General features: G+C 36.1%; 1 protein-coding gene across 4 annotated transcripts in view; it reads right to left on the reverse strand.

The window, feature by feature from the left end:
• The window catches only part of Arf6 (ADP-ribosylation factor 6), a 187,276-nt gene that overhangs the window by 48,960 nt on the left and 115,436 nt on the right, over positions 1 to 22,880 (reverse strand). Inside the window, exon 1 of one of the 4 annotated variants that reach the window (XM_069816272.1) lies at positions 2,626 to 2,647. The exons of the other annotated variants lie outside the window; for them this stretch is intronic. The gene's annotated coding sequence lies outside the window, so the exon portion shown is untranslated. Of the gene's footprint in view, positions 1 to 2,625; positions 2,648 to 22,880 lie in introns of those variants that run through there. 4 annotated transcript variants of the gene reach the window in all.

Here is a 22,880-nt window from a genome sequence, read left to right on the forward strand (position 1 = left end):
TCCAACCTCCCAACTAACACACTATATGCATTTTTCGATTTGCCCATACGTGCTACATGCACTGCCCATCCCAAACGTCTGGATTTAATGTTCCTAATTATGTCAGGTGAAGAATACAATGCGTGCAGTTCTGCGTTGTGTAACTTCCTCCATTCTCCTTTAACTTCATCTCTCTTAACCCCAAACATTTTCCTAAGCACCTTATTCTCAAACACCCTTAACCTCTGTTACTGAACTTGAGTCCAACTTTCACAATCGTAAAGAACAACCGGTAATATAGCTGTTTTATAAACTGTAACTTTCAGATTTTTTGACAGCAGACTGGTTGACGAAAGTTTCTCAACCTAATAATAATAATAGGTATTTCCTAGATTTATTATGCGTTTAATTTCCTCCCGAGTGTCATTTATATTTGTTATTGTTGCTCCAAGATATTTGAATTTTTCCACCTCATCCAAGGATAAACTTCTAATTTTTATATTTCCATTTCGTACAATATTTTGGTCACGAGACATAATCATATACTTCGTCTTTTCGGGATTTACTTCCAAACCTATCTCTTAATTTGCTTCAAGCAAAATTCTCGTGTTTTCTTTAATCGTTTGTTGATTTTCTCCTACCATATTCACGTCATCAGCATAGACAAGAAGCTGATGTAACCTATTCAATTACAAACCCTCTCTGTTATTCTGGACTTTCCTAATGGCATACTATAGAGCAAAGTTAAAATGTAAAGGTGATAGTGTATCTTCTTGCTTTAGACCACAGTGAATTGGAAAAGCATCCAACAGAAACTAACCTATACGGACTCTGCTGTACGTTTCACTAGGCACTTTTTAATTAATCGAACTAGTTTCTTGGGAATACCAAATTCAATAAGAATATCATATAAAACTTCTCTCTTAACCGAGTCATATGCCTTTTTGAAATCTATGAATAACTGATGTACTGTACCCTTATACTCCCATTTTTTTTTCCAATATCAGTCAAATATAAAAAAAAATCTGATCAATAGTCGATCTATTACGCCTAAAACCACACTGATGATCCCCAATAATTTCATCTACATGTGGAGCTAATCTTCTCCACTAATAATAAAAACGTAACCAAAATTTTTCTGGTAATTTTAGATTTTACAAAAATAATTGGTGTAAACATGTATAATTAACTACTTTTAGACCGAAAAATCACATTTTTTTTTATTTTTGTTTGTTTGTCTGTCTGTCTGTATGTTTGTTACCTTTTCACTAGATAATGACTGACCTGATTTCTACGGTCTTTAATCTTGGCTTTCTTAGGTTCATAAAAACCTATCAGTACATATGTGCTGCTGAAAATCGTAATAGACTAATTTTCGCTGCAAATTTACGAATCATCCGACACAGTTCATAGTTTAGAGAATTAATAAAGCCTAAAGAAGTCCTTGTCATTTCAGCAGTGAAGTATGTGAAAAATAATTAATTTTATCTGCAATTCTGGAGGAAAATTTCCTGGATTTGCGGAATGGGGGCGACAAAATGCTCTAATTTGTGTTGAATCACTTCCATTTAGCGTCTTTGAATACTGCATTTCTAAACAAAGCAATATTTTCCACGCATTACAGACAGTACTGGTATGTCTACTCCTTTGTCTATACGTCGCTGCTCTACTTAACGTATGCATGGACAACCTTTGCACCGTTACCCTCTTTCGGTGCGATCTTGTAAGGAAAGAAAGTTAACCCGCCCGCAGAGCAATTTGCCTGCCATGTGCTTCAGCCTGTACAGGCTTGAATATGCACCGCTGTAGTAGCGCAACAACGTAATTTGTTTGGGGAGTGATGGTAAGAATTTTGTGTGTGAAATTTTCTTACCATAACTGTAATAGGGAGTTAGAGAAAATTTGAATTATGAAAAAAAAAAGTTAATTTACATATAAATTTAATTTGAGATAAATATTTTTGAAACATGTTAAATGATAATTTGTTGTAAAGTTCACTTAGGTGAATAAAAAATATACTTGAAACACTATGTTAAATATACTATTTTATGTTTTCCACATTTGTAATAATAGCTTTACTAATAGTGAATAAACATATAATTGGTAATCGGTTACAAAATACTCAACTCTAATATTAAGGAGGTGAAGAGTATTTAAATATTGCGACCTTGGAATTAGTGACATAACATACCTCTTTATATCAACAGCTTAATATTAGTACTCGTAATACACGTACTTCGATCGATAAATAAAAAACCAAAATCTTGCACTATAGAACATGTTAATTAAATTATAGCACTAGCAAATTAATGAGCACGCAAAATACGAAACAGCACGTTAAGCACGACTTCGGCAATGTTGACACTGCTTCTGAATTCATTGTAATGTTTTGGAAAGACAAAAAGAGCATTCGTTCCGAGTGATTGTCACAATGATTTGAATTTTGTTACTTGTATCATTATAATGAAGTGACTCCGAAATTTTTCACCTCATTAGAATAAATAACAAGCTTGAAATTTTGAGCATAAAGAAAGGTAAGAATTATACATATAGGCCTATCTTTTTAACAATTTAGAAGGGTAAAAACCATACTATTTATCCCCCCCGTTGTGCCACTGCTTTCTTCTCCTCTTTAACAAGACTCACCGTTCATACCAGAGCCAATTTCCAGGAATTGCGCGTGCAGCACTGGACCTCACTGTACGAACTGCACGCGAAACGTTTATCTCGTTTGGTTCAAATTTCAAGCACATTAGTCATACTGATCATCACTTCCCTGCTTACGTAACAATTCAAACCACCTGTTCTAAAGAGATTGCAAGATAGCCCAAGCTTGTATGTGACTATTGTTTTGTTCACTCTAGTTTCTGCGTTGAAGATTTCACCAATTCTCTAATATTTTTATAATCACCAACAAGGAGAAAAAATGTTCAAGTATTTTGTTTTTAGGCTATTTACTGAAATATTAATATGGGAATGAAATCAACTGCTTCAAAAACAGCAGACTCGAGTCGCACTTCTGGTGTATAATTGGGGTCGTGTCTCTGTCTTCTTTCGAGTTGTACTCGGGTAATTCGGAAGTATAAAATGGTCAAAATTAATTCTGTGTATCTCTTTGAACAAGAATATGTGTATATAATACACAATACGTTTTTGTTACTTACTAAAAATGCATGTTTTCAAAGTATCAAGTGTCATATTTAAATTTTAGTTTCTCACGTGCTTCAAATGTCACAGTGATTTTTTTTTAATTTCTTTCGCATATGATTGTTGATTATCTTCTATAATGCGCGATGTTGTTATTTTGTTTTCCTTTTGTCGTGGCTGTTACAATCAACATGTGCTCAATTATTCTGCATTTTCCCCCACTCTGTAATATACACTCAATGTAAGTGGGAGATTTCTTAAAATGACAGTTCCTTAAATTGATGAAAATGTACACGAATACTGTACTTCACAGACAGAAATTAAGTCTGAATCAATGAGCTATAATTAATTCTATGGCGAATATTTTGTGTCCCTGAAATAATTACTCTAATCATGTAAAAACTCGACAAAATGTTATTCATATTTATTTTTAACATAAAATATATTTCATAAGGTAGGTAATGGAAACCGGGAAAGTAAAATGTAGGCTACAGAAGTTGACAGGCATAAAGACACGAATATTTTACCCCTATTTGGTAAAATTGAAGTAAATGTATTATGTAGCTCAAAAGAACTTCTTAATAGGCATACAGTGTCTTCATTTCCCAATTACCTTACGCGGTGATCTTGTGTCATACTGACCATAAGGGCCAAGAACTCATGCTGGTCGTGGATTTCTATGGGTTCAAAATCCTGAACGAACGTATTTTGAAGAAGAAGAAGAAGAAACAGGAAGAGGAGGAGATGATGACAATGATGGTGACTGTGAACATGAATTTATGTATTATCTTCAACGTTATAACAATAAGGCATGATTGCATAAAATATGATTAAGTACATAGTTTGTCTTTAGATATAATCCAGCAGCCCTGCCCACCGGCACATACTTCGGCAATCTTATTTCACCAGTTACACGAGAGGATACACAGACCGGGGAAGGAGGAGAAATGAAAACACTGCGATGTTTTAACGTGGTAAACATTTCGTTACACAACATACACCTAATCATATCTCAATTAGATGAAGACTTTCAACTAGTTGTAGAAGCATTAAATCTCCTGCATAAAGCACTTTATTCCCCACAAACTCAGAAATCGAACCGCAGGACTCTTAGATGAAAAGCTGACAGCTGACAGTCGCGTCTGGACCTCGCAAACCACTCTGAGATGTCAATGAAGTCCTATTCAGTCATTTGTCATCCAACTTTGCTTCCGCGAGCAGACACGAAACGTGAAAAGTTGATCGAAGTCCCGACTTGCATTTAGACTGACAATGAGTGATCAATCACCTGAAAAGTTGGTGTGGCATTGTGGTTATATGTGTTCGAATTTGTTACGTATCACATTTTGACACACTGTCCATCAGTATCAATCCTTTTACAAGGTTTGTACTCGTATATGGGCATATTTTGCTTACTGTATCATTATTATTATTATTATTATTATTATTATTATTATTATTATTATTATTATTATTTTACAAAAATCTACATACATGTTTATTCTATCTGACCATTTCACACGCTCCATTCTTCTCCATATTCACATTTAAATCGCTTGTTTCTAGTCGTTTCTCTTCACTTCGTCATAATGTCCATCTTTCTGACCCATAGAGTGCCACACTCTACACAAAGCACTTCACTAGTCTCTTCCTTAGTTCTTTTTCCAGAGGTCCGCAGACCTCTTTTTCTATTAAAACCTTCCTTTGTCGTTGCTATCCTCATTTTGACTTCCAGGTAGCAACTCATGTATTTGAAGCTGTCCACTTGTTCCACTGCCTCTTTCGAATTCACACGTTAGCTTTCTTTATTTTACTTTCGATAACCATGGTCTTCGTCTTGTTTGCATCGATCTTCATCCCATACTGCTTACAGCTGTCATTTAGCTTCAGAAGCATATTCCTTCGCCATTATAAATTATAAATAGCTATTTGATATGAATATGTGCAAACTTAATTTCATATATCTAGCTATTTAAACCGTAACTTTTATTTATTTAATAATTTATTTGATCTGACCGGATTAAGGCCATAGGGCCTCCTCTTCCATCCTATCAGATAGCACATATAAATTCAAAAAAGAAATACGAACACTGATGAAAATAATACAATATAATATAATATAAATGAAATTAAATGCCTATCATTTTAATTATGAAGAATGCCTTCTGTGTGCAATCCAGAAAACGATAGTTTATCTTCTTAAATTTGAGTGCATAGTAAACGACATTAATTTTACATTTGAATAAGAGTTAAAGAAAACTTATGACTAGTAACGTCATTTGGAACACGATAAAGAAAACTGAAATGTTGTTAGACGCGTAAAACGTAAAATCAATATAAGTGCCATCTTCAAATACCTAATTTCTATGTGAAAGGCCAGAAAAATAACGAAGTAAAGCAGTTGAATAATAATAATAATAATAATAATAATAATAATAATAATAATAATAATAATAATAATAATAATAATAATAATAATAATAGGAAAAAAAAGATAGCCAAAAAAAAAAGAACAGAAACAAATGAAATACAAAGTTATAGCAACCCAATTTTATCGTATGAAGCGAAAATTGGCTGCTCGATAGGTCACATATGGTTTTTACTATTCTAAATTGTTAGAAAGATAGGCCTATATGTATAATTCTTACCTTTCGTTATGCCCAAAATTTCAAGCTTGTTATTTATTCTAATGAGATGAAAAATTTCGAAGGCCTTTCTGCTACATATACGGACGTGTTTAACACTAATATTATTTACACAAAAGAATAGGTCTGGGTACATACAAGGTGCTGAATGTTTCATTTCTACTACAATCACAACTCAAAGCATTAAATGCAATTTAGTTGACCGTCACACAATGGCGATTTAACAGAGAGAGAAATTCACAACGACGGCACAAATTTCCAGAACATAGCTGTAACGTTCCGACGTCGACGCTCCTCGAAAAAAATACGAGCAAATATATCTCAGGCGGAGTGTGACGCAGAGGCCATTCTGCGGAGACACGCTGGGGTGACCGCGGCGAGATATCGGCATGGTGTAATTACGTTAACAAAGAGAGCAGCTAAATGAATCTACGGAGCAAATTCCACCTCAGTGGAGAACCACTCCCTGCATCTCTAGAATGGATGTCGCAAGACCTTTCTCTTTCAGTTTCTGAGCACTCGTACCTCTTCTTGGTTAAAAGAGTCTACTTTACATATGCAAACATATACATATAAAGTGAGGGAAAAATAGTGGCCAATGAGTACCCCATGTGATTCTGGCGAAAATCAAGAATACTTTTCTATTCACATAAGTTCCCAATCTTGCATATGCATACACACAACACAGATATATATATATATATATATATATATATATATATATATATACATATATATATATAATATATTAAAATCGAGGTTATGGCAATACTGAAACTTAACTTTACTGATGTTCCTTGCAGTAGCGTAATGCTCTAGTCATCTAGTGAATCTGAGTGAATGGTTAGACATTAGAAATTTTTACAAAAATTACTTTACGAGTTCAGAATTTCCTTAACTTTATGTAATATGTAATTAACTGACGGAAAAAAAGAAACTATTATAACACCTACGAGAGGTATTGAACCCGAAATTCTGATCTTATAAATCAAAATTCTAACCATACATCCAAACAGCATCGCTAGAGCATCATATTCTTGGGAAGTAGTTAGTAAAGAATGTTTGTATTGTCACATACTGAATTGTAATCTGTATTTCTGATAAAGGTTTGTAGGTTTGAGAATTAATAAAAATAACATCGTAATTTTAGGAGCACTTTTCTCAGAAGTGATAAAAGATACAAATGTAGGAAAATAGGGCATATGTAACACACTTTTATGTATAGAATGGACTAAATACATTTAAAATTCCACTAAGTGGTTGACAAAAAAATCACTGATAACATTTTTTGCATTAAGTATTACTACAAATTATTATTATTATTATTATTATTATTATTATTATTTTATTTTTTATTTATTCTTTTTTTTTTTTTTTTTTTTTTTTTTTGCTTTTGCTGAAGATAGAGCTAAAAGCTAACAATTAGAAGAAATAAAATAATATCATTTTATACATATTAAACTACGGAAAACCGATAAAAACCAAAATTTAATTTTTTTGTCAAAATTCGGTGTACAGACTACCCTTAAATCATACAATTCATCATACAATTTATATAATATAAATAAGCACAACACATTTACATAAAATACATATTATATTATAATATTATTCACAACCATAATCTTCATATCCCTTAATTTGAAAACAAAAATTTTCCATAGCTGACGTCCTCGACCAGCTCTAACTCTACCCCAGAAATCAACCACACACAGTAACAAGCTTGCTGACCCAGAAATCTAGACTGTGGCAATCTTTTCTAGGTACATTATTTTGAACCTAAGATTTTTGGAAACACATTGTGTTATTTTACGCTATTTAAGCAACGAGGGCAAAAAAAAAAAAATAAAAAAATTCGTTACAGCCTATTTTCAGAATATATTAAACGAAAATCATATTTCAATATGCTCACTTTCCGCATGATTTGACTTGTATGTACTGCATAAGAAGAAAATCATAGATGGACAGAAAGCAAGCCAAAAACATTCCTTGTGTCGTACCTGATTCGCAAGAAACGAAATAAATTATTTATTTTGTATCAAAACACTTTCTCTCAATATTGAAAAAGGGAAAACACTGGCAATTTTAGGGCCCTTCTTCGCAAATTTAAATATCTAAGGACATTATACATACAACAAAAATTCTAAAGAAACACTGAGAAAGTTTATAGACGTTATGACTATTCCCGTGCTAATTAGGTACAATGGCACGGAAAAATGTATCAGTCGAAGCACAGGCAATGAAAATATTAGGAAAAAAATGAAAGCATATCGGTAACTAAATAGTAAAGCAATACTAAAACAGAAAAATTAGAATAAATGAATGCATGACATGCATGTAAAACAATAACTGTACCAAGTACGTGCCAGAAGGAGGATGATGAACTGGAAGATCCAAGAAAGAAACTAGTTTTTTTTTTAAATTATTTGGGAAGAATCGGCTGAAAGACTGCATGCTGTATTAGGTTTATTATTATTATTATTATTATTATTATTATTATTATTATTATTATTATTATTATTATTATTTAGTAAACTATCTGAAGACAGTTGGAACCTCGTGATACCAACAAGGCATATAAGGAGATGAGATAGGTTGGCCAGTTCCTTTTCCACTCCATTACATAGATCACAATAGTAACAAATTTCACTAGACTTAAGATGTGCACAACAAATTCTCTTCCTCTGACATATTAACTTATATCAAGTGAGATGTACTGCTTGATAATATGTACTGTAGATGTGCATGTCAGTCATAACCTCAATCAGAGGTTATTATTATTATTATTATTATTATTATTATTATTATTATTATTACTACTACTACCATCATCATTATGACCAGGGAGTCATTAAGTTTTTTGTAAACAAGTTTGTTTAGATTATTTTTTTCGTCTTTACTAAACACAATGTGTACAATTTTTAGCCATTTTTTATTTGTTCTGGAGATCTGGCTCGAGACCTCGCAAAGTGGGGGTTATTGTGGAGTATGGTGGAATGATGATAACGGTGAGAGGGAACGGGAGAACCCCAAGAAAAACCCCTCGCGTCCACTTTGTCCACCACAAATTCCTTCGTGACTAACGCGGGAATCGAAATCAACACAGATATGCACAAGCAGCGAAACATTCTGACTATGTGGTCAGCCTGACACAAAGCCACTGCTTGAGACAGGAGAGGAACAAATCAAGGGACACAAACCCAATCCCTAAGGACTGAATATAAATTTTCACTTCTCAGTCCGAAATTAAACCAGGGTTGGATATTTTTGATGACGGGTCGTGAAGCTTGTGTCGGTTAAAACTAAGTTTTCCTTTCCAATTAAATAACTGAATTGACAAACATCCCAAGTCCATTGAAGTAAACCTTTCAGAGAGCAAAGAAGCCATATGGGCTTGCAATATGAGTATTCAAATCAGTATTTGTATGATTAAAAAACACAAACTTAGAGTCAGATTGGTTATTCTTTTTTACAGGATGCTAGCCTAAGCAAAACATAACATATGTCAGGTAAAAAGTGAAATCTGGTAAACTTTGGACTAAGGATGTTTGTCAATTCACGTTTTCAAATTGTTCTCACTTCATGTAGACAAAGTTGGACATTCACAGTCGGTAGTAGAAAAAGGACTTTTGTGTTTAAAATGAGATTTTTAAGATCAATTTTGACGGAAAAATGAAAGGCGGAAGTGGGGGAGAAGAGACTATCTAAACGTACCATTAATGTTATTAATTAAACAAGAGAAATGAATGAGATTTTTAAGATCAATTTTGACGGAAAAATGAAAGACGGAAATGGGGGGAAAAAAGAGATTACTTACATGTACCATCAGTGTTACTATTGTAATTAAACAAGAGAAATGACAAGAATGTAATAACATTGCATAGCATTGTAATAAGGTTAGTTCTTAGGAAACATCATCAGTTTGTCTGGAGCCAATGCAGACCGATGAGTCCAATTCCTGAAGAAGAAGAAGAAGAAGAAGAAGAAGAAGAAGAAGAAGAAGAAGAAGAAGACTGCTGTAATTTTTCATATTATTTGCTTCGACAAGTGTCAGGCCTGCATCGTCACGTGTTGACAGGCGCTTCACTGCAATCGGCAAACAACGTACATGAATGACACTTAATTCACGTGGTTGCTTTCCCTAAAACGAAAAAGAGAAGAGAGAAACTTAAAGTATGGGAAAATGAGGAGGAAAAGAAATCAAATCAAATATGACATAACAGCGCATCGCACGGGAGTCCATGATGAGAGCCTGGGACTCCAGCAAAATAAACTCGTCACCAGAGCAGCGAGGAGCTTTTCCCCACTATTTGGTACGGTAACAACTATAGTATTACTTAACTTTCCCTTTAAGCCTTGGTTTTTCTGAACCGACGCATGCGAGTTGCAAGGTGCGAGGCCGCACAAATCCGGACTATACGAGAAATAGTGAGTGGTTTCTACAACTGCGAGGTGCGAGGTCTGTGTACCTCGCAGTTACCACTCACTATCTCTCGTATAATACGGATTTGTGCGAGGCGGGCCTCGCAACTCGCATGCGTCGGTTCTGAAAAACCAACTGAAGAAGCCACTGCGTGTGAAGAACTTTGCAGACAAGGAGACCATCTTAACAGCGTTTCGACAACAGGTGGTACACATTGATGAATCACACACAGCCGATGGTATTCATCGCCTTCCCCATCATTGACGAAGATGTGTGGATGCCTTGGGGGACTGTTTTGAAGGGTGTTAGTTGTATGTAATGTACTTTGTTTCCTTTTGTATACAATAAAGCAATTTACGCATTTTTCGAATGCCCCTCTGCCCGTTGGCTCCTGTGCCCGGACCCCATTTGGTACTATCATTGCAAAGCACATTATAGTGAGCTTCAAACGCATCTAGTAGGTTTTCATTACTGTAGCTTTATCGGCTGATATAACATAGTTGCCATGACTTATGAAACTTACCCTCGTATGTATGCAAAGCACGATTATTTATTTAGTCCCGACAGTCGCCGACAATGTGCGCCTGGGTCAGGCTAGTCCATTACGTTATGCCAAGGGGTGATCGGGTTAGTCAATCGCTTGCATTCAGAGCGATCGGATGTATCGCGTGCCGTAGAGCGGCAGTTAAGCTGTACTGCATTTCTTTACTGATCGCTCACCCTTACCTCTACTCCGAATCTCTCCCCACTACTCCTATTACTTCCTTACTTCCCTCTTTCGTATCGCTGAGCTGTCAGAACTAAATAATCTGTATGTATGTATGTATGCATTTTTATAGCTATGTATATAATAAATGTACAGTAGTTGCAAAAAAAAAAAACCGGACCGACCCTTGTAGCTGATTTCAGAGCCTTGTTCACTCCAGAGCACGATAGCCTGTAACTAAGACTTTCGTGGTTCAAATCCTGCCTGGGAAGGAAACTTTTTTGTTCTTTATTCAAATTTATTCCCAATACTTTTCGATTGCAGCGATATTTTACTACTTAATTAACTTATTATTCCCAGAACATTAATTTTACCAGAAATCGAAAAGTATTGGGAATAAATTTGAATACGGAACAAAAAAGTTTCCTTCCCAGGCAGGATTCGAACCACGAAAGTCTTAGTTACCAGTCTATCGTGCTCTGGAGTGAACAAGGCTCTGAAATCAGTTACAAGGGTCGATCCGGTTCTTTTGCCACTACTGTACGTATACAGTAAATGTATGTAAAATAAACACACGGTATGAAGAAATAAAAGCAAATCAATTAACAATATCTGCGATTACGAATTAAAAAAAATTCCTCCTTTTCCTTAATCTCTTATCTGCTTCTTTCCTTCTTATTCTTTCTTTTACCTTCTCCCTCTCTCTTTTCTGTTTTCTATAACCATTACCATTACCACTACCACCACAAAGACAATGACCATGATAATTTTCTTTTCCTCATAGACCTAATCTTGTTATAGAATTAGGCTGCTCATCACTTATACTCTCACGCATATTCATCCAAGGAAGTAAACATGATAATTACAAGAAACTGCAATTAGAAATAGGTTACACAGCAAATAATTCCACTTCTACTTTCTTCTCCGAAAATTCAACCTTGTCAGTGTGTATAACAGCCGTGTGTTTGATTTTCCAGTCAGCAGTTTAGCGTGTCATCAATAATGAAAATATTCTGCTCAGTAATGTGACTACCTTTGTGCTAAAAAATCACATACCGCTAATAGTTAATGATTTTACAATCAACACTGTCCCTAATTACACAAACCGAATAATATTATGGACGTTGCTGATACTGTACGTCTAGTGACGACACGTAATTCAATTATAACGCAAAAAGCGCTTATTCATACAAATCATAATTACAATCTATTTAAAACACAAATAATTAAAAAAAAACACACAATTTGTTGTAGCTCATTACAAGAAACTAAAAGTGCACACCATCAAATGAACAGCTTTATCACTGGTTTTCCATGCTGTAAACTCATGTTTGAATTCCTACCAGTCGAAGTGGAATTCTTCACACACAAAGACGCTACTGGTATAGGTTTACAGTTTTTCTTGGGATTCTTCAGTTTCCTTTGCAAATTTTCAACTATTCCTCTATGCCTCATATTCATGTATCTCATTGGTGCTTTAGCAACTGGGAATTGCTACATTGTATGTCTTCTCAAGAAGTCAAATTCAATGGGATCCATTCAGAGAAAGTTCCAAAAAGCATTTCACCACAGGGATTATTGCGGTTAGAGCAGGCGTCTAAATTTTTAGGTATTACAACATAAAAGCCAATATAGATCTGGTAGCAGTGTTTAAAAAATCGTTGTATTTATTAACAAAAAATATAAAATAAAACTGCACGTTACACAAAATGCAATGCATTATTGCAAATAATGTAGGCCTGATATACGAAATATTTCTAAACAAATAGAATGTGATTGTGATCATTTCTTAAAATATGTAACATCATCAAAATTCGTTACAAGGAAAGTATAACAATAAATATACAATTTCCTGCATATGACTTTAAAAATAAAAGAGAGAGAGAGAGATTTCAATTTTTTTTAAATATAAAAAATGACTGTTACGACGATGGAACATCATATACTTTCCACTACGTTTTATTTGTCTCGCAACATTTCATTTTCTTTATAATGTGCAAATGATATTAAGGTTTATATATTTTATTTTCTTGAATTATTATTCAAAAGATATTATCTAAAGAAATCCTTTCAAGTGCAACCAAATAAGATTACTCTTGTTCTCTGGATTACATGCAAATTGCGTTCTCTATCATGCAAAAATTAAGAATTTAACTGCATTCATAAATTGCACTTTTTAAATACTGTAGACTGTTGTAAATTAAATTTTTACAAATGTATGTAAAATATCTATTAGAATAGCATAACCGTTTCTAAAAAATATAAAGGCGAGACAGTAAGTCTCAAATCGAAGTGGTAATTTATTCAATATTGACTTCAACAATTATTACAATTGTTAGATCATATCAAATTTAATTTATTAACTAAACATTTTTAATCGGAAACGAAATAGCCTATCCGAACTACATTTTATAGTAAGGCGCCTGAAGCAATCACTCTTAGAAGACAATATTATCCGAGCGTCAAGGTGATCGATGTGCGCACAAGCGAAACAAAGAAGCAGCAGTTGCAAGGTAACGGAACCTCTGCACTAGTGTACCGCAGCGCCCGTTGTGCGATTTTTATAGGCAGAAGCTCTGGCAGCAAAAGAAATTCATGAAGAAATGCAGCTCGTATATGGTGAGCATTCTTAAGCTGTCTACAACGAGGTGTAGTTCTCTGAAGGGTGGACAAGTATCGAGCAGTGTGTCTGTAGGTCAGTGGAGATTGTCACGGAGACAAATGCGCAACAGATTGGCGAATTGATTCGCGCAGACAGGATGAAAGGGGCGATAATGCTAGTCTGTATAGTCATAGGTAAGTCTTCAGTGCATCATTACCAGCACGAGACAAAGCGTACATCAATGCTCGGATCAAGTCGCGAATGAATTATATACTCGTGAGAGGTGCCGCCAACTTCCAAATGCTGAACCTTTGTATCGCTTGTGTGAACATCGATAATACTGTCATATAGTGGCGATAGCTGCAGGTGTCTCATTAAAAAATATAGGTCGCTACCGGTACTTCAATTAGCAATTTACTGACTCTCCCTTGTATTTTTATATTTACGGAAATCGGCATTTAAAAGTGATATGAAATGTTACAAAATATTAGGCAAGGGATATTAATATTATAAAAATGAGACGAGTTCACAAAGAGAAGGTCGCCCTCCGTGCTTTATAGCCCGACCGAGAGCCATGAATTTTAAGGGACGACAAATGTTACTTGCATAATCCCTAGATGTACTGCCTCAGAGATAGTCTATTGAATATGAATAAAAATTCACTAGTTTAGAAGATATTGCTGTGCGTATATGGCCAGACAGACAGGTGGAAAATTCAAAACCACATTTTCGACATCAGGAATATGGAAAACGTGTATTTTCGCCACAATATCGAAATCGATTTTTACATCATCGCAATATTTTGATTAACGAGAAAGAGTCCAACTCTTGCATACTTACACATTTTTTAGACAAGTTTCATCGAATTAATTATTTTGGGCATAAGGATACAAAGAAACTAACAGACTGTAACTGAACAATAAATTAAAAATACGTACCTCATATACTTAGGTAAGTAAAGCTTCATTTAAAAAGCATATTAGTTTAATTTAGACTAAAACTTTGATATAATGTGAAACGAGTTCACTTTTCTCCATATCGGGTGTCAACACTTAGGCCTAATGATTTCAATGCACTTTATCTGAAAATCGATTACAAGAATTTATCTTATCTATGCAACCTTTGCAATCTTCTCACGAAATAATTTAATACTTTCATTCGAATTAGCTGCTTATGTCACGATTTCAAACGAATTACATCACGACAGAAACATCTTTTGCAGCACGTTGAGCAATAAGACTGTCGCTTCCTTCGCTTCAGACACGCTTTCAGTTGCAATCATTTGCTTTACTATCTCCTTAGAAAATATACAAGTCGATGGGACGCTAAGAAAAGAATGGATCAACGGTAAAATGTATGAAATAAACAAAATTTATGGTGTCATATCTTCTCACGTGTTGACGCCCAATCTAAGGATTCCTGTAGTTGGGCAGGGATCCCGAAGAGTTTGTCTTGGTATGATGCAGTTGTTGCCGTTGCTAATACACAAGCGGTGGCAGTGATTATTAATTGTGGAGATATTATACAATTAAAGAAAAAACGAAAAAAAAAAAAAAAACGAAAATCTGTCTACATTACCTCTGTCCACTAACGATTCACATTTGCAAAGATATAGGTTTTACAGCACGGAGCCCTTTGGCTAACGGAGCGTCTAACAGAAGTATTCGATGGGAAAAATGTTCTACCGGCACTTTCTACGGGACGAATCTCACAAGAGGTGGAAACTAGAAAAGTAAAATGTAATCAGAATTATACCAAGCTATAGAGCTTAAACAATATACGATTCAAACATCTTGGTTACAGGAGTACACAACTAACAAAAAGAGTAAAGAAAGATACAGTCACTGCAACTCCTCTGTCAACAATGTCCTACAGCAGTGATCCTCAGCACACTGCACCCTCGGGCTAGCATCTCTTACCCGCGGAGAAGACACTTGCACTATGGTCCTTTCGTAGTTGCTGGCGGGTATGCTCTATACCTCTTTCCTACTGCACGACGGTGCACAATACGTCGCTCCGCTTACCCTTTACCCATTTCAGCGAGTGCTGACGACCAGTGTCCTACAGTTTTCATTGGAATATCATATTTGTAATTAAAATTCTCTTCTTGTCAGCGAATCTGCATGAGTTCGATATTCCGTCCGTCTGGTGAATAGCTACAAGCTAAAGGACTGAATTAGGGACCATATTTTTTAAGGAAGAAGTTCATGGCAGGAGTAACTTAGTTAATATTACACTCTCAGAAGCTCCGAAGTTTCGTACGCATCTTCCTCTCTCGTTTCTCCTCATTTTATTCATGAGCACGAATTGTGAGGTCCCTCTATATTTCAACTTTCACCTCTTAAATATTTCCATTAGACACGAGCATCCTTCAACCAGAATTACAACTTCACTATTTTTCTCGTAGCAACATAAGGAGAATGCACTTCAGGGAACTCTTTCAAATTTAAGCAGAAATATACTGTATTTCAGATTTGCAAACGTCTTTCACTATTCTACAATGAAGTGACCTCTATTGACCTGTAAGGAAATATTCACAGGGGATTTTTTGTAGATGCACTAGTCTCCCTTCTAACACATCTATCTAAATCTAACTTACACCCAAGGACAATACAAACACACAGACCAAACTTACTAACGTGTCTTTACGTATCAATCACTCACGAAATAAATACATCTACCTACTTACACATTCCTCCTTCAACCTTTCATCTCCCTTCCCTTTCCCAGGCTGTATTCGTTTGTATGTGGTCCAAGATTGTTACAAATTCTGTGGTCAAGATGACTAAAATATTAACTAATACACTACTAACCCTCTATTCTAGACTTCTAGCGAACTGCAGTAGGCCTATATATAATACATATGAATTTTTGGTGAATGTACATAAAAGCCTAGATAGATTTTTATTTTCACAGTAATTGTGTTTAGATTTAAAGTTTTGAGTTTTAAATTTGTGTACCGTGACATTAGATATGATTGCTGCCTTTCCTTTTCCTCCTAGATATGTGAGGTGTTTCTGTGGGGGTATTAAAGGAACAATGTTTCACACCCGTACTACGATCTCTGCAACAACTACGCGTGAATATGGACTCAGTGATGGAAGATATAACCCCTGAACAGTGCTCCTATATTGTATCTAACATCATCAAACACATGGAATTTGTTGTTCTTAATCAGTGACACTAGTTCGGTTACCTTTTTTTTTTTGTCCCACTTTGTGTAACTTTTATTTATCAATAGCATGCACACAATTACATTTTTATTTTATGAGTAGGCCTACTAACATGTGTTAATGGAGTTGTTCAAATTGGTATCCGTCTATATTCCCACGTTCTACGTATTTCCGTAATGCTTACAATCTGTTCTTAAACATTCTCTAAGTTCATACTCGTACAGACACAGAAACAAAATTCAGATGGCCCAAATTTTTCTTCTGGGTCTGTACATAAAAATTATATTCTAGTATGGATTTGTGTAATGGTATATGAATGAACTACCGGAAAATTTAATGATCACAAACCTACACAGGCACACACGAACTTGCACTTTACTGAAAGCTGAAAATAAACTGACCTAAACATGTCTATTCTGGCCTTGAGCATAGTATGAAGTGACATATCAAGGTCATGGAATCATGAACGCAAGCATGTATGGTGAGCGTGTTCCCGCCGAAAGTCGAGCTGAACGCTCTGTACTTGCTAGTTCTTTTATCAGGATAACAAACCTACTAACAAATCTGTGGGTATTTACCCAGACATAATAGAGAGAGTAGGCAATCTTTCAGATCTAATACTATGCTACCATGGTGAAACATGGAAGTAGTTACGAAATACAGGATGATTAAAAAAAATGTTGACACATATGGGTGACTAAGTTTATAATTATGACTTAGCCTACTTTGTTTTTGTAGAAATGGCTATACGACTGAGTTTGGAGCAAAAACGAAAGGTTGCCGCATGGACGGAGGTGTTTCAGTCTCCCACAATGGTTCGCACCAGATATGAAGCCTACTTCATTTGTGTTCCACCATCCAGATTAACCATCTACCGGATTTATGACAAGTTTGTCAGAACAGACTTAGTTGCTGACAATTACACAGGAAACACCGGTCGAACACGAACGGGGCGATCCCTCTGTAACATAGTTGCTGAGCAAGAGACTTTCTTGCGTAGTTCAGGAAAATCAACAAGACGATACAGCGCAGAGAGTGGCCTCCCCCAGTCAACGGTATGGAAAATCTTAAACAAGGATCTTGGAATGCAACCATATCATATGCAGGTTGTACAAGCCCTACCTCCTGCAGACAAAGTAGCTCGTGTTACTGCTTGTGTGGATAATTGCAGCAAAGTTGGTAGGGGCATACTTCTTCCCAAAAGACATTATTACTGGTGCTGACATGGTTATGATGCAAAACTACGTAGAGGACCACCTATCATTACAATTCCTGCAGAATGGATACATTCAGATGGATGGTGCTCCACCGCACTTCGCTCGGGTTGTCCGTACATATCTTGACACATTTCAACGACGAAGGATTGATAGAATAGGACCCCTGCAATGGCCAGCACGTTCGCCAGATCTTACGCCCTACGATTTCTGACTGTGGGGTATGCTGAAAGATAGAGTATATGCAATCAAGCCACGTAATGTGCTAGATCTGCAAGGGAGAATAATGAAGAGCATTACAACAATTCCTCCCGAAATGTGCAACCTGGCTCTAGGGACCACATGGAAAAGGTTCCAGAAATGTGCTGACTACGGTGGAGAACAAGTGGAGACCCAATGATGGCAGTTGTGTAATACATAACCGTGTTTTAATCACAATATCTTGATATTTATATCCCCCATATAAGTGTTAACTTTTTTTAATCACCCTGTATTTAGGTATAGGCTATGGTGTAAAACCAGAAACTGTCGTACTAAAACTGAAGTACTTTATTAAAGGTCAATGATAAATTTACGTTGAAATAGGTAGTTATTTGACAGTTAAGTATTCTTTAGACTTTGGTTACCCATGATTATTTCTATAATGTACGTCACAAAGGGCCTTAAATTAAATGGATATAGAAACGTAAAGCGAGTCAAAGGGCCAAAATAAGGTTATTTGAACATTTACACTGGGAGAGCAATTAAATAAACGAAACCAGGTTGGACTGTAGCTACAAAAGTGATTATTTATCTTCCCTAGGGAAGAGGTCTGTGTCGTTCCTCGTGCATGTCTTGTGGTCGTAGAGGTGAACTTCAGCCATGTTAATGACATTACACAGGAGTCTTGTGAATATTTTAAAGTTGGTACAAATATCCTCAAAAGCATGAGAAAGACATGGGCCAAAACGTCCAATGTTTAAGACAAGGTAAAACAGTAAATGACAATTACGAATGTATTACTTATATTGGCCAATTCCACATCATTTTATTGAAGAATTGATGTAAGTCTTCTTCGTATTTACTGTCAATGACTGGAATATACATTCTGGCGGCTTGTTCAAATAAAAAATTAGGGATGGAAACAACCACTCTTGTGAATTGGTGTACTGAAAGCGACATTTTTGTGATTCCATCACTCAGAATTTTACAGTACCTACCAAAAACATTAGTTTAATGATCAGCGATTCTTTATTATTGTGGTTAGTTGCTTAACTGGAGTGGGTGAGTTCACAGTGCAGCCATCCCAAATTATTTTCAGGTCCGCTGATGTAAGTCAGACACTACGAGCCACATACGCTCAAAACATATAAATATTTAAACGTTTTATGTAGACCTACAATGTATATTTTAGCCAATGTATGCACATTAATTTGTAAAAATTTTAACACTATAACGGGAACTGCCATCGAACAAGCTTCTTGGATAGCTATTAAGACAAAGCATAAAGCATATCAAGGGCTGAAAAAGTTAATTCAGGCTCATTGCACCTATTATTAGATTAATACCCCTTTTCCCCCCACTTCTTCCTTTTCCTTGTTTCCATTCACCAGCAAGAAGAGCTGTGAAATCCTTTTCATGGAACAATTTCAATTTTCGCCTTGTAAATATTTCCGTAAAAGAAGCATACTTTTCTGCTATATTTATTCCACTACCTACAGGAGTAACAGGTCTACAATATATACAGCCTTAATTCCTCCCTTTAGTAAAATTTCCCTCGTACATAACAGGAATGGAAGCCCTGTAATTACCTGCAGCACGAATCAGATAAGCTGCAGTGTGGCCCCCGACCGGCTTCGTATCGCAGATTTAACTTATAACAAACTGTTAATTTAAAACGTGTTGCACAAAAGGAAGGGGATGTTCACATGCATACAATGCCGCCAACACAGTGCTTCAGTGTTGCCATCACGAGAAAGCTCAAGTTGTTTACTATTATAACGTAAAAGTAAATTATTTTGCAAAGAAAGCAAACTTCTTGTATTATTAACATCTACCAAATATCTCACAATAAAATATGAAACAATACAAAACGATACACAGAACAAGACTAATGGGAACTAAACTCTTATGCACTCCGTGAAAGGAAGCCAACATAAGATGACGATAATAATAATAACAATAATAATAATAATAATAATAATAATAATAATAATAATAATAATAATAATAATACTTACAAATGGCTTTTAAGGGACCCGAAGGTTCATTGTCCCCTCACATAAGCCCGCCATCGGTCCCTATCCTGAGCAAGATTAATCCAGTCCCTACCATCACACCCCATCTCCCTCACATCCATTTTAATATTATCCTCCCAGCTATGTCTCGGCCTCCCCAAAGGTCTTTTTCCCTCCGGTTTCCCAACTAACACTCTATATGCATTTCTGGATTCGCCCTTACGTGCTACATGCCCTGCCCATCTCAAACGTCAGGATTTAATGTTCCTAATTATGTCAGGTAAAGGATACAATGCGTGCAGTTCTGCATTGTGTAACTTTCTCCATTCTCCTGTAACTTCATCCCGCTTAGCCCCAAATATTTTCCTAAGAACCTTACTCTCAAACATCCTTAACCTATGTTCCTCTCTCAGAGTGAGAGTCCAAGTTTCACAACCATACAGAACAACCGGTAATATAACTGTTTTATAAATTCTAACTTTCAGATTTTTGGACAGCAGACTGGATGATAAGAGCTTCTCAACCGAATAATAACAGGCATTTCCCATATTTATTCTGCGTTTAATTTCCTCCCGAGTGTCATTTATATTTGTTACTGTTGCTCCAAGATATTTGAATTTTTCCACCTCTTCGAAGGATAAATCTCCAATTTTTATATTTCCATTTCGTACAATATTTTGGTCACGAGACACAATCACATACTTTGTCTTTTCGGGATTTACTTCCAAACCTATCGCTTTACTTGCTTCAAGTAAAATGTCCGTGTTTTTCCTAATCGTTTGTAGATTTTCTCCTAAAATATTCACGACATCCGCATAGACATTCAATTCCAAACCCTGTCTGTTATCCTGAACTTTCCTAATGGCATATTCTAGAGCGAAGTTAAAAAGTAAAGGTTTTTGCTTTAGCCCGCAGTGGATTAATAATAATAATAATAATAATAATAATAATAATAATAATAATAATAATAATAATCTGCTTTCAAAGCTGGAGTCCTTTGGCCGATTCAGTTCTTCACATTATTACTGACAATTCACTGTTGAAAATAGAAATGTTGGGGAGTTGTGTTGCAATAGTTCTTTAGCTGTAGCTAGAACAAAGTAGGCTATAATATAAGGCTCTTACAACGATGATGCACACCCGTGTATTTTTTATGGTTTGCAGAGAAAGGGCCCGAAGGCTTGCACCGCAGCCTAAGGCTTACTTTGCTTATCACTCCTATTCTGCGAATGATATTAATTTTGTTGCCGAACGGTCGCGCTCCTGTACGTACAAAGCACGCTGCACGTGAATTCAATCTAGGCTATGGTAATGATAATGATCCTATGTGAAGAAATGATGGCGAAATGAGCGGAGTTCAACGCTGAAAGTTATTCAGCAATTCTTCTTATATTGGTTGAGGGAGAACTTCGGAAAAAAGCCGAACTACGTAACTTGTCCCAACCAGGATTTGAACTCGGGCCCGCTCGTTCCACAGTCAGATTTACTGTTACTCCATAGCGGTGGACCACTCGTATGGGCTAACGGCGTAGCTCAGGCAGTAGCGCGTTTTCCTGCTGATCAGGAGTTGCGTTCGGGAGTGGGTTCGATTCCGAGTTTTCTCAAACCGTTAGGCGAATGTCAAGTAATCTATGGTGAATCCTCGGTTTCATCTCGCCAAATACCATCTCGTTATCACCAATTCCCATCGACGCTTAATAGATGATACAGCTCTGTTAAATTATCAAGTAAAAAAAACCCTATGCATAAAATAATACCGTTTCCTTTTCCCGCAACTAGCATTGTCGTGAACGTAAGTCACGTGAACTGCAAAGAATTTGAGAACATACTAGGTCTAAGTTTATGTTAGGAAGTGACTGCTGGGAAGAAGCGCCAATCTCTTTGACATTCTAGCGTATACGAACTCTGTGAATTATATTTTTTATATTGGATGTTATTGCATATACTGGATGTGTCAATCTAACGATGGCTATTACCTGTAGTGTATGCCCATCGCGCTACCCATTTTTCATTGAAAAATCCACGACAAATGCATAGTGACATTTGTGGCGGACAAGGTCGCAGTTTGGGTTTTTCTCGGGGTTCTCTCGTTTTTCCTCACATTAGGTATCTTCATCATTTCGTTACAATTTCTCCATTTAGTCACCATTCCATAGCATTCCTCCATCGCCGGCTAGCGATACACGGAGGGGGCTGGCCTAAGGGCGAGTGGAGTTGCCTGTTCGAAACCTGGGTACGCAGCGAACCTTAGTGCAGTTAATCGGTGTGGGTTTGGGAATGCGCCTAGCTTGAGGGTTAGCGTAACAGCTCGCAGTGCTGGGCCATAGTGCTCCCCTCCCTAAATCCCATTCCATGCCCATCCCGCATAAAAAATTAATTTTTTTTCTGGTTAACATGTAGAATTTGATATTCTGAACTCGCCTTGAATTACCCGTTTCAACGAAATGTCAATGACAAGACAATTCTAATCAGAAATAAGCGAGGTGTAAAAAATGGAATGACACAGTTACGAAAATACAAAAATTATCGTACCATTAGGCATATTAATAGCAAACACTAAATAAAGCACAGATGAAAATTTCATTAAAGAAACAGATTTATTTTAAGGAGGCACACTTACTCTTGGATACTGCAGCATAGGCTAAAGATGTTTCTCTTATACGAACAGTAAAGTTAGGCCACGCGCGCGACGTTCCATATCGGCCTGCGAGCTCATGAGTGGAGATTGTTTGAGAATGAAACCCGAGAAAAGGGCGACGGGGTGGTAAAAGCTTA

Source organism: Periplaneta americana, chromosome 17 (assembly GCF_040183065.1).
Source record: "Periplaneta americana isolate PAMFEO1 chromosome 17, P.americana_PAMFEO1_priV1, whole genome shotgun sequence".
NCBI lineage: Eukaryota > Metazoa > Arthropoda > Insecta > Blattodea > Blattidae > Periplaneta > Periplaneta americana.